Raw genomic sequence first — 11,066 nt, 5'->3', positions numbered from 1 at the left:
ATTTTAAAGTCATCTTCAAGGTTGAAACATGGTGTTTCTGATGAGGAAAGCAAAAATGGAGAAAACAAGGGAGGCAAAAAAAATAAATAAAATTAGGCTTAACAAATACTTTATATTTATTCAACAACTATTCATTTGCTCAAAAAAATTACTAGTGCCTACTATGTGCCAGGGAACAGAAAAATATACAAATAAGTTCTTGCCTTTATCATACATAGTATCATGAAACACAACATACCATTAAAAAATCAAGTAATAGTGGTAACTGCTACGGAGAAAAACAAAGCTGGGAAAAGAGCAGAGTGCAGGTTCTGGTTTCAACAGGGTGGGCAAGGATGTTCTCTCTCAGCTGGTGACCTGGGGTGGTACAGGGAATAAAGGACAGAAGCAAGTCATGTACCTGTCTACCTGTGGGGGATGAAGGCATTGCAGGAAGAGGGAGCAGCAACGATAAAGGCTAGGTATGCTAGGATAGGTCTGAAGAGCTGCAAAGGAAACCAGTGGGGTTGGTGAGAAGTGAGATAAGCAATGAGTTTGGAGAAAGAATCAGTGGCCAAATCATATGGGGCTTTATGGCCCTTGATAGGTCTTTGGATCTATTGTAAGTGTGACAGAAACTCACTGGAAAATGAGCCATTATTTGATTTACCCTTTGAAAACTTCACCGGTTTGCTGGGTAGAGAAGGCACTGTAAGGGGACAGGAGCGGAAGCAGGAAACCAGTCGTAGGGCTAAATGCAGGAGGACCGCCCAGAGCTGATGGTGACTCTGGCTGGAATGGGAAGGCAGGGACTGGAAAGAAGGGTCAGCTTTGGGATCGCCCTTGAAGGTAGGGTCAGCACAGATTGCTGAGAGGGTTGGACGTGCCGTCTGGAGGTCAGAGAGGAGCCAAGGATGAACCCAGGATTTGGGGCTGAGCCGCTGAATGATGGCGATGCTGGTATTTCCGGAGAGGAAGAACACTCGGGAGGAGAGCTGAGGCTAAATGGACGCCAGGTGTTCCGTGTTCGCCACATTAACGTTGAGATGCCTATTAAGTGATGACAAGCAGCGGGCGCTTAGCGGAGAGGGCGGTGCTAGCGATAAACGCGGGGGCGAGAGCGCGTACGCGGCACGTGGGCCACGCAGGGAGCGGCCCTGCCGCGAGAAAGGCGGAGGCGGGGCCGCGACGGAGCCGGACGCGGCCGCAAGGAGGAGGCGGCGGCGGAGCAGGCCGCGAGGAAAACTCAGGGCACAGCAGTGAGGTAGGAGGAAAACCAGAGCTGGGACGGCCAGGAATGCTAGCCAGGAAAGCGTTCCAAGTGTATCAAAAGCTGTTGAGATGGCAAAGACGAGTACTGGACGTTTGGGCGGAGTGACGAGTGTAAACGCCTGACTGGAGTGTGCAGAGAAAACCGGCAGCTTAGCAACGGTCTCTGGCCAAGTTAGCACAGCCTCGCCTGGAGTTGTGTTTCGTGTTGTTCCTCAGTTCTTTGCTGCTTAATTTGCAGCATGGCCTCCAGTCATTTTAGTATTGAACTTGTGAGTTCAGTGTCTGGTGTTGCAGTAAAAGCTTCATTTTGAGCAGTTTGATTAAGAAATCAAAGAAGGCAGAAACCATGCAGGCACCTCAGTTTAGGATTCTTCTTTAAGCTAAGCTGTGTCATTGTTAGCATTACGTTATATTGGTTAATTATCGGGTGTTAATATTTATGTAGTTATTTTTTCCTCTATGTTAACTAAAGAAGAAAGTAAAGACCTGCAGAACATCTAATTGTAGAATTTGCTAAAACCTTTGTTGGCATTAACGAGTGTTTAGTTAACTGGAAGGAGGCTTTGAGGTCGTTTTGAAAGAGGAGCAGGAAAGTGCTAGACTTAATGTGATTGCTGAGATGATTTTGCTTTTATTTTTACTTTCTACTACCACGAAACAAAATGAACTGTTCCACACACAGGTGAAAAGTATACTCTCCTATCCAAAACAGTTTTACGGCTGCTTTCTTACGTCCTTTTGAACTTTATCCTTTCTTCAGTGTACCTCTTATTGACTTCAACATTATGTATTATGAATAAGAATTACTAGACAAGATTAAAGAGAAAAAAATGCTTGAAACAACGAGCCAAACCGTTTCACTTAAATGTATTTGCATGTATCCAGATTTTACTCCTATATCATGATCCAACGCGGATAAACCTCCATTGAGACCTTCCCGATCCCTTCCTCTTGGGATGAATCTCTCTCACCTGTAAATTTGAATAATACTTTACCCGTAAATCTCATTCAAGTTTTTTATTCATCCAACTAACACTGAGCGCCTACAGCGGGCAGGCACCCCTCTCGGCGCTTCAGATGTATGAGCAAAGGAACGAAGACCCCGGCCTCTTGGAGCCGAGGTTCCATTGAGGAACAGACCACAATCAGACACCGTAAATACATAATCACCTCCCATTCAGAAGGCGATAGATTCTGTGGCAAAATGAAACGTAGAGCAGAGGAACAAGGTGCAGAGGTTCCAATTTTTAATGCAGTGGTTAAAGTGGGGCTTACTAAAAAGGTAAAATCTTTGCAAAGACCTGAGGACTTGAAGGAGGGGAGGGAGTTAGGGACGTGGATACGTGAGGAACAGCATTCCAGGCAGCAGGAGGAGCCAGTAGAAAGAGCTAGAAGACACACCTGGTGTTTTTAAGGAACAATAGAGACCAGAGTGGCTTAAAGGATGCGTGAGAGGGAAAGAACAGTGGGAAGTGGGGCTCATGGATGGGGGTTTGAAGGGCAGATAATGGTGGCGAATGGCAGCTATTACAGGGTTGTGTGCGGAAGGGTCACATGATCTGACTTTCAGGTCAAAAGAAAGCCCTGGCTGCTGTGTTGAGACTAGTTGCTGGTGGGCTGGGGCAGGAGAGAAATTAGGGAAACCAACTGGCAGTGCCCAGCAGTTATCTACACAAGAAACGATGTTAACTCAGACCCGTGCAAACAGTGGGGCAGGTAAGAAGTGGTTGGGTTTTTTAACATAGCCCTTTTTAACTTTTGTCACATTTACATACGTATTTCATCACCATTTCTAGACTATACACTTCTTGAAGCCAGGATTTGGGTTCATGCTCACATTTCCAACAAGGGGTACCCAGTAATATGTTTAACGGCTAAATGAACGGATGGTCACTGGACAAAGAATCTAACTTATCCCTCTCTGGCACACACCCTGTATTTCAAGGCATATTTATGAATGGACAACAGCACCACCAAGAGCATCAACTTTGAATAAGAAGAGCAGGAAAAAAAAAATTGCACACTGCGTAAGTGATGGCAGATCACATAAAGGGAAAGACGCACTTCATATACATGAGTTTAATTGCTTACAGGTTTCTAGAAGTAATCTACTTCTGCATTTTCTCTGCTTTCTCGTTAAGGTAAAGTAGTAACCAAGGGAGAGAGAAATTTCTAGAGAGTACAGGTTCACAGTAGGTTTTGTCATGGAAATATTTATCATTATAAGAGCCAGTCAAATGACATTCCATAATGCTAACCCTTAGTGTAGTTAACACTGTAGGGAAGAAATCTATCTCTGTCTTCAAATTCCATTATACATAATAATAAAAAAGAAAACAACAAATACATTTAAAATGAATAACTTCTACAATACATACATATTTGGCATTACAGTAGCCAAGTGATGCAATAATTTGGCATTAATAACTTCTGAAACTTCAGTGTAGCAAGAGGGAAATTCCTTCAGGAAAAAAGTACCTACAGTTTTGTCCATTCAAGAGTTACAGAATAGAGCTTAAGAATTTTTCTTTCTTTTTTTTTTTTTTTATTGAAGTACAGTCAGTTACAATGTGTCAATCTCTGGTGTACAGCACAATGTCCCAGTCATGCATATACACACATACATTCATTTTCATACTCTTTTTCACTAAACGTTACTAGAAGACATTGAATATAATTCCCTGTGCTATACAGAAGAAGCTTTTTAAAAATCTTTTTATACATCATGGAATAATTTTTTTTAAATAAAGTCCAGGTTTTTAAAATGCAACATCTAATTTGGGTATAGAGTTCAAGGAAAGCTGCTACATACAATGTGGAAGTAATTTACTATGTGTACATATGAAAAACCAGGAAGGTGCAGATTTCCATGTATCTGTTACGAAATATGAAGTCAGAGTCTAGGCTGTAGGCTGCTACAATTCCTAACTGAGGCTATCATCTGGAGGATTTCATCTCCCTCTTAAGATATGTTCCCTATTTCCCCTTTCTTTAGTAACCATTGAGAAGATTGAGTTCAACTTATGATAAATCTAATTGAAAAATATCAGCCTGAATTGCAGGTTAATGTTTTGAGACAGTGGCTCTTCTATCTAGTCATGGCACAAATATTTATGGAGCACTTAGTATTTCCTGGCAAAAAGATACAGTCACTACCTTCGAGAGGTTAAAATGAGGAAGAGAAACAGACAGGCAGTGAAACAGTTGGACAGTGCTCTGATAAGGCTAGGCCTGAGGTGCTGTGGCCATGCAGGGTGCGGACACCCTGACAAAACAGGGGAGCCAGAGGGCTCTTACCACCGTGTTTTGAAGGATGAACAAAGCTGGCCAGAGAAAGCAAAGGGAGAGGGAATGTTTGGTAGTAGGCATGCATAAGCAAGCATGAGCTGATTTTTAGAACGACTGCCCCACCAACACTGCCAGAGATGGAGTGCTAGAGGTGGGCTGGGGCAGGAGGAGCATTCCAGAGGCTTAAAGGAAAAAAGTTAGTCTTCATATTTGGAGCCTCATTATTTTCTAACAGTAGGCGTGAAAGAAGCACGTTCAAGATAGATTTAGGAAACAGACCACAAAAGTTGTGGTCTTGACGGACCAGGGAGAATGAAGGAAAGCAAGGGCCTTGGGACAGCAGCCAGGTCTCTAGGTGAGAGGTTGGGTGGGTGGAGGACTGTGCTCTAAGGTAAGGAGTGCAGGATGAAAAGCAAATAACAGCAGAGAGAATTCTTTTTTAAGATCAAAATAAAAAGATCTGGCATGATATGTATTTGAGATTATGACTGAATTTACAAAAATAAATGTGTAGTTTGAAGGTTTCCTACCCATAGAGCTTACCCAAAGTACAGAGATCACTGAGGATAATTTACACAAATTTCCTTTTCTCTGATCTCCAGATGCAAAGTAGTGACAAGATAGAGACTAGTAGACAGTAAAGATTTTAGATATTTCTGTCGTGATTATCTACCAATTCTGGACCTCCCATTATGCAGTTGGAAGCATGACTGCTTCCTGAACACTTTTTTTCCTCTGTATCCAACAGAACATTAGTATGCCACATTTTAGCAGACATTGATAGACAATGGAAAGTAGAGTACAACAATAATAATTTTCTAACTATTCAACTCTCCTTACAAATTAATAGTAGTGATTTTTTTCACTTGGAATCCTCATTTCAAATGAACTCACTCATTGAAATTGACTCAATACCCAGTGGAATTTCATTATTCAAGGACTTTCACACCCTAAAAAGATTAAAATCTCTCTCTGATCATTTGTCATTTTGGGGTTAGCATTTCCTTTTTTTTTTTTTTTGCCCCCCAGTCTTCCAAATCTGCCCTGGGAACATCAACAATACCCAGGAAATGAAACCCTTCAAGCAGGACATCCTGAGTTAGAAATCTGATGTTTCATTCTGCATAGTTCCCAGTAAGTGATTTTCTGTAGTTTCAGTAATAACCAAAACTCTTGAATAATGCATCATAGCATAGTCTGTTTCAAGATCTTTAACACTAGAGACATAAGTGAGAAAACTTTATATCTTTTATATTTCTATACTAATAAGTAATGGCAGACTACACAAATGTGATCCACCAATAAAATGCTTCCATTGCAAATATACAGATTTTATCAACCTATTATAAAGAAGCCCCATATGCCCTATCTTTATATGGAATAAAAAGCACTGTCTAAATCAGTGTTTTTTGGATTGCAGGTCATGACCCATTTGTGGATCGTGAAATCAATCTGGTGAGTCACAACCAGCATTTTTACAAAATGAAATAAAAAACGTAGAGTAGATTAATGTAAAAATGCATTACATTTTATAAGGGCATGTGTTGTTTTGTGAGTTTTGTATATATGTTCATACTAGATCCTAACATAAATGATTTCTCACCAAGAGTTGCATTCAAAGAAATCTGAAAGCCACTGGTTTAAATACCTCATCTGTGGGTGTTGTTGAGAGATGTCAGGGGTTTGTAGCTCAAATCTGAAGTGGAAATAAATTTTGTAAAATGTGAAGATTTATTTCTGTACAACAGCCCTCTGAAAATCAAGCACTCACTTATTTCAAGCTGTCAAATATCTTACAGAATAATACCTAACAAACAGGATCAAAGGTTTCCCCCATACTGTGTTCTGTTACTGAGGATGATCGGTCCAACATCACTAAATAACAGATTTTCACTTGCTTGATTTAGCCTCACTGTTTAGTCGTAATTATGCACAGAAGTCTCATTTAGTTGCATTGATCTTATATTTAACTTCAGAATAAATTTAGATGTTGAGCCATAAAATGTACTGTATGAATCTTTAACCCAGGAGGACCCTTAGATAAGAAAGCAACTATAATCCTCCTGAAAAACATACAAATGCATATGTTATCATTATGTATAGCCTATGCACACACCCCCAAACATCTTATTAGTCTGTACGAACTATAGGATATTCTAATGCTCTTGAAGAATAAATAAGGAACACAAATACAGTTCTAATCATTATGCTTCACTGTAATTTTATGAAGCCTAAGAAACATAAAAGTTACATACAATGTTTTATTTATGCCATCAAGAATAAGTTTTATCCATGGAAATGTTGAAAGACTTAGCTTAATATCACACCACCCAGTTATCCCTTGCTTTGCGATTCCTTAATTTATATTTTTGCAAATAAATTTTAGGTCAGTTGTTATCAATAAAGTACTGGTCATGAGTTTTAGCTTGAGATAGTTTAAACTTGAAATAGTCCTCTTTTGAGAGAGCTATAGTAAATATGAAGTTCATATTTTATTTCATTCCTATCATTCCATTCCTTAGGTTCTTTATGGTGTTTTTAAAAATCCATAATATAATTCTATGAGAGTTAACATAATAGACTGTAACAGCTGTTATGGTCTATTGTGTAAATAAGTAATTACAGAATTTACAGACTATCATGTAAATATGTAATTATGGACTTTTTAAAATGTGCATTATTTACTCGATAGTCTATCGTTTACATATATAATTATGGACTTTAAAACATGTATTATTTACTCAGTCTGTAACAGCTCCTTGGGACAGAGTCGTTCTGGCCTATCGGGTAAACATGTAATTACAGAAATTTTTTAAATATGTATTATTTATCTGATAGTGCTGCTACAGATTATCACGTCCATACATAATCACAGATCTTTTAAAAATGGTTATCATTACTTTGTATAATGCTTCTGCAAGTCGACTCAGAGACTCTCAGTTCATGGATCAGTTATCCAAAACCATGCAGTGATTCCATCGTATAGAATGTTTGCAAAGAACAGTGCAAGTCACCAAAGTAAATTTTCCACCTTCCCCCTCAAAAGTTAAAGAACTGACCTCAAAAAGAACAAGTCATTTTGATAGAAAGGATGCTTTTATAATAGTCTCTAGCTCAAGGTTCTACATTTCATTTTTTCACAGTTACCTACATTACCATAATACTTATTTTAAAAAGTCAAAATCTTAGCATATTTGGTTTCTTTCAGATAGTATCTGGAATGCTTTTCACCTGTCGTCGTCTTTCATACTCAATTATAAACATCTTAGGCTGACGATTTAAACCACTTGCCAATTTCTGTGGTGTAAATTCTCCCTTCAAGACTTATTTCAAGCCACCAAAGGGTATCACAACTCAGATTACCACTGACGCCAAACTGTAACTGCTAGTCAGTCTGTTTCTGCACACCACTGCCTCTTAGGCCATTTCAAATTTCAATTATTGACTTGTGGTGCCTGAATCTTACTTGCCATAAACTCTGAGAGAGTTGAAACAAAAGCCCAAGTGCTAAGGGCACATCAAGTGTTTACAACTCCAAATTCAGTGACAAACCCTTAATTAAGAGTCAGTTGTGCCCTCTGTAGTGACTTCTCCTTGGTTCTGAAGATGCCTCAACTTCCTCTTAAGTGTGTTAAGCAGGTACTCTGAGGGTGGGGGTGGAGAAGGCATTATTCGACTTATGGGACAGAAGACCCATACCATTGAGGCACACCTATGAAAACAGTTTGGCAAGAATATTTTAGAGGTAATGTAAGTATCAGATGGTGGTTAGGCTGGAGAATTTTAAGATCTATTTGACTCCTATAATGTTGTAGTTTCATAATCTAATAAAGAAGTGAGATAAATGCTAAATACATCATACTTCAAGAAGCCATCCCTAATCGCACAGTTGTATATTCACAGGTTTAATTGCCATTTTTGACTGAGTAATAAGTTGTAAGCTCAGCTAGGCAACTCTAGAAGATGGACCTTTACAAGAAATGCCATAAAAATGAACTTCAGACACTGCTGATAACAAAACTCAGGACGTTAAAGATGTGCCTTTTATTTTAATAACAAACTTAAACATTGTTCTGAACTGAAATTCAGAAACTGAAATTTTAAGGGATTTCCTTACTTGTTGACTCTGATTTTTTTAAAATCTGATTGAATATTCATAGATAAATTATAAAGATGGATAGTGTAACCAGTGATTGTTAATTATTTCAAATACTCCTAATTTCAAATTTGGGGGAGAATACACTGATCCCCTTAAAGAGCACAGACAAGGGATCAGTGCACATCTATATGATTAATTCTCTACACGACTGCATTCAACACATCATGCTGTGTGGTTAATATCGCGAGAGTGAAAGCTTCCAGGGAACTTCCATCCAAAGGGAACGAGATAGTATGTATGTTTGTCTAAGATGCTTATAAGGTTTTGTTTCATTCATTCAAAACACCCTGTGACAGGACCTTCCAAACACACTAAATGTTAGTTGCGTGGAGCTTAATCAAGGCCTGACACCATGGGTTGCATACCTTCAGGGAGAGATTGTGTTACCCCAATGTTTAAATCCCCGTGTAGAGCAAAACTCAAAATATACATTACGTTAGAGTATCGCATGGCCAGGGACTGACTAGACAGCATGCCAGGAAGAGGGCAGGTGCCGCCTGCCAGAGGCTGCAATTTAATATCCTGCTATAAAAGCAATAGGAGGGCTGCTGTTCATCTGAAACCTAGAACCTATAATAAAAACAGTGAACAATTCAAAATTGGCATGTTACTCCTCCTGGCTGTTTACGTGCCAGGATCTTTTACCATGCCAGAGATGCAAACTGTGTACAGACTTTGAGACAACTGGATTCCTATTTGTAAGGTGGAATCTTTGGTAGTAAGGGATTTACTGTATAGGGAATTCTGTTTTCTTTGTCTTAAGGAAATGGGTGTAATAAATGTCCCAGTGGTTATTTGGAGAACTCATTTATTCTAGGTTTGTGAAGAGGCTGAACTACATAACTTTAGATAAAGACTTCAGCAGTTAACAACCTGAGGCACAGAAATGTGAAAGGTAAGCCAAAATTTATAAATGTTCATTTCATCCAGGTGCACCTCACTTTAAACAATAAATGCATCCCAGAAGTCAAGTGAAAATAAAGTACTTATAAATCAAATCATATCTTAAATTAACTAAGGAGACAGTTGCTTAAAGGAAGCTTCAGTTGTTTCTTTAATGTGGGATGGTCGGTTTGCAATTTGTCAGTTTCTGAAATATGAATTTTCACATGTTAAATTTTAAAGCAGAGCATGCATATACTTAGATATATTTATATGTATATATACTTATGACTACTTGTCCTTATAAATAGTCTAAAAATCATACAGTTAAGATCAAGAAACAGTACAGGCATATAGTAAAATACATGTTTAGCTTGATCCATATGGATTTTCTGGGTTTAAACAAATATATGAAATATTTGCTTGAAAAGGGATGTGTTAGAAAGTGAAAAACAAAGGTTTTCACAATTGCAGTTCGTTATCTGTGAAGTGGGAGCGACAAGCAGTAAACCTCCATGTCCACTTGGCTGCAACAATTAATATGGAGCTATTTTCAAGGTGGGATTATGGGCAATGGAACCTCTAGGGATGGGCTGTTTTGCCCATGCGTTAAATCCTCATTTTGTGTGAACTTAATGAAAAGATTGCAGTATGTTCTGTCAATGGTTCCTAGAGCACAGAGATGTCTTTCTTTTCCCCCTGAGTAAATGTAGTGAGATTTGTGCTGCATTTTATGGATGGAAATGTAAAGAAAGTGTGTGCTTTTTACTTTGTTTAAAAGTCCTGAAGATAGACTTAAAATCACTTAGGAAACTGCAGTTGGTCTAAGGATGAAGCATTGCCTGGATACACAGTCAGTACATTTGTAAACTTTGCTGTATTTGGGGAAAACCTTGAACATAGTAAAACATCAAGGAGAAAGAGCTGAGTTTTTCTATAGCATTTTGAATTAGACAGTAGCTACTTTCAACAGAAGCGTGTTGGTCTGTCCTAAAAAAAAGTTTTTATTTATTATTCTAACTAATTTGAATTCACAAGTATGATGTGCTCCAGCCAGAATAGACTTGCTATGCACAGAAATGTTCAGATGCTATATAATACAGTCAAGTGTATGCTTATCTCATTTGTATAAAAGAGATTATTTAGGACAGTAAATAAATGCAAAATACTAAGTAGCAAAAAGCCCGGAGTAGAATGGAAAGGGATGGAAACCAACAGGTCTCACACTTAATATGCATTCCAGCAGGTGCCTGGTCCTACTGTTTAGACACCCCTAGCAAACTCAGTGTACTCTAGGTACATCAGTAAGGAAGGCCTCCTGGAGCTGAACTGATACTCAGACATCTCTGTGATGCCAAGGGCCACCAAGAGATGTGCACATGGTCGGGTCCTTCCCTCCACTTCCCCAATCTAGGGCTTAGCTAGAACAAAACTTGTTTTCCTTCAGGGTTGTTGAAGAGCACATCACCTAGGAATATTCAGGGTC

At 38.9% G+C, this 11,066-nt stretch overlaps 1 long non-coding RNA gene across 1 annotated transcript; it reads left to right on the top strand.

The window, feature by feature from the left end:
• The first annotated feature begins 1,168 nt into the window (after positions 1-1,168).
• Positions 1,169-9,555, top strand: LOC116668996. Its single transcript, XR_004326348.1, has 3 exons — positions 1,169-1,243; positions 5,960-5,994; positions 9,516-9,555. It is a non-coding gene; the product is annotated as an uncharacterized LOC116668996 (long non-coding RNA).
• The last annotated feature ends 1,511 nt before the right edge of the window (positions 9,556-11,066 follow it).

This window comes from Camelus ferus, chromosome 15, assembly GCF_009834535.1.
Source record: "Camelus ferus isolate YT-003-E chromosome 15, BCGSAC_Cfer_1.0, whole genome shotgun sequence".
NCBI classification, from domain to species: Eukaryota; Metazoa; Chordata; class Mammalia; order Artiodactyla; family Camelidae; genus Camelus; species Camelus ferus.
Note: the sequence above shows the minus strand (reverse complement) of the source record. Positions and strands in the feature narration are given on the sequence as shown.